This window comes from Schistocerca americana, chromosome 8, assembly GCF_021461395.2.
Source record: "Schistocerca americana isolate TAMUIC-IGC-003095 chromosome 8, iqSchAmer2.1, whole genome shotgun sequence".
Classification (NCBI taxonomy): Eukaryota; Metazoa; Arthropoda; class Insecta; order Orthoptera; family Acrididae; genus Schistocerca; species Schistocerca americana.
The window spans coordinates 140,479,789-140,482,561 of record NC_060126.1 but is presented as its reverse complement, the minus strand read 5'-3'; positions in this window follow the sequence as shown (position 1 = coordinate 140,482,561).

Sequence of the window (2,773 nt, the reverse complement as noted above, 5' to 3'; positions counted from 1 at the left end):
AGATGTAACACAATATTTTCGTCTTCAACAAGGAACTAAAATCCAGCAGAGGATTCCAAAATGGCTATGCACAGCAAATGGTGAAATTTTTACGATTTATTCCTAAGATCCGGATCTCAAACAATCTTGGAAACCTTCTACATATAAATTTCCGCGATACAGAGATTCAATGTCACTCTACTTGTATGCGTACAATATGAACGTAAAATCAGGTCTTAGGCGAAAACGTAGCTTATAAAGTGGCACAGCTCGGAGAAATAATGGTGTAAAGGATCTCCGTTATCATCTGGGAACTCCACGTTATAGTACTGAAGCACGCGCAAAAATTTTTATAGATAAAATCCGGTCTGAGATGTAAAATTAATTTTGCATAAACCAGCGGAAAAATGCGCCACTCGGAGCACAGAAAAGATGAACGCGTTCCTGTTTATTTGAAGGATTCTGACTAAAAAGTGGAGTACCAGCTTCCTCATTCTACGTTCCCCAGCGCCTTCAGAAATGTTCACAAAATTTTTGGCATGCGAACATATTCGCGAATTTTTATGCTGAGAGAGACGTGGACGGTGGTAGTGGGAAAGAGATGGAAAAGTGATAAATACTGGAAAATAGTACACTTTGGTTGTGTTATAGAAAGTGCGAAGGAGACGACGGCAGTTTGAAAGAAAGAGAGGGACGCAGTGGCAGTGGAACATAGTTGACAGTGGCAGAACAGCGCTAGCAAAAGAGAGGAAGTGCCAGGCGGGTAGGGGTGGAGGAATAAAGACAAAGAGAAAGCAGAAGTGGATGTCAGCCAGTGATAATGACAGACAGGTGTAGGACAATGACAAACAGGAACAGAGAGATAGCGACAGTGGGAAGAGAGAGCATCAGTGGGAAGAAAAGAATGAGATACACTACTGGCCATTAAAATTGCTACACCAAGAAAAATGCAGATGATAACGGGTATTCATTGGACTAATATATTAGAACTGACATGTGATTACATTTTCACGCAATTTGGGTGCACAGATCGTGAGAAATCAGTACCCAGAACAACCACCTCTGGCCGTAATCACGGCCTCGATACGCCTGGGCATTGAGTCAAACAGGGCTTGGATGGCGTGTACAGGTACAGCTGCCCATGCAGCTTCAACACGATACCACGGTTCATCACGGGTAGTGACTGGCGTATTGTGACGAGCCAGTTGCTCGCACACCGTTGACCAGACGTTTTCAGTTGGTGAGAGATCTTGAGAATGTGCTGCCCAGGGCAGCAGTCGAACATTTTCTGTACCCAGAAAGGCCCGTACAGGACCTGCAACATGCGGTCGTGCATTATCCTGTTGAAATGTAGGGTTTTGCAGGGCTCGAATGAAGGGTAGAGCCACGGGTCGTAACACATCTGAAATGTGACGTCCACTGTTCAAAGTGCCGTCAGTGCCAACAAGAGGCGACCGAGACGTGTAACCAATAGCACCCCATACCATCATGCCGAGTGATACGCCAGTATGGCGATGACGAATACACGCTTCCAATGTGCGTTCACCGCGATTTCGCTAAACACGGATGCGACCATCACGATGCTGTAAACAGAACCTGCATTCATCCGAAAAAAATGACGTTTTGTCATTCGTGCACCCAGGTTCGTCGTTGAGTACACCATCGCAGGCGCTCCCGGCTGTGATGCAGAGTCAAGGGTAACCGCAGCCATGGTCTCCGAGCTGATAGTCCATGCTGCTGCAAACGTCGTCGAACTGTTCGTGCAGATGGTTGTTGTCTTGCAAACGTCCCCATCTGTTGATTCAGGGATCGAGACGTGGCTACACGATCCGTTACAGCCATGCGGATAAGATGCCTGTCGTCTCGGCTGCTACTGATACGAGGCCGTTGGGATCCAGCACGGCGTTCCGTATTACCCTCCTGAACCCACCGATTCCATATTCTGCTAACAGTTATTGGATCTCGACCAACGCGAGCAGCAATGTCGCGATACGATAAACTGCAATCGCGATAGGCTACAATCCGACCTTTATCAAAGTCGGAAACGTGATGGTACGCATTTCTCCTCCTTACACGGGGCATCACATCAACGTTTCACCAGGCAACGCCGGTCAACTGCTGTTTGTGTCTGAGAAATCGGTTGGAAACTTTCCTCATGTCAGCACGTTGTAGGTGTCATCACTGGCGCCAACCTTGTGTGAATGCTCTGAAAAGCTAATCATTTGCATATCACAGCATCTTCTTCCTGTAGCACGTCATCTTCGTGGTGTAGCAATTTTAATGGCCAGTAGTGTATTAGCAATAAGAGAGAGAAAGATGTAGAGAGTGACAGTGAGAGGAGGCAGTAGTAGTGCGACAGGACGGTGGCTGTAACACAGGAGACAATGACAGAGTGACACAAAGAGATGATGACAATGAGTTGGGGTGATTGGGGGAATGGGAAGGGGCAACCGGGAGTGCATGTGTATGAGTGACTTAACAGCGATGGACTAGTGGGTGTTAGTGAGTAACAGTTAGGAGAGTTCGTGGGAGTCTGAGATGAGTTGCATGTACAAAAACCGCGAATATGTTCGCATGTCAGAATTTTTAGGAAAATTTTTAAACGTGCTGAAGAAGGTGAAACGAGGCAACTGGTACTCCACTTTTCAGTCAGAGTCTTTTAAATAAACGTTTTTTGTGCTGTGTTTGGAGAATTTTTCCGCTGGTTTACAAAATCGTTCGTAAAACGAGAGGGCACTGCCGAAGCCCACATCACACACAACATTGTTCCCAATTATACTGAGTGAAGAATGAA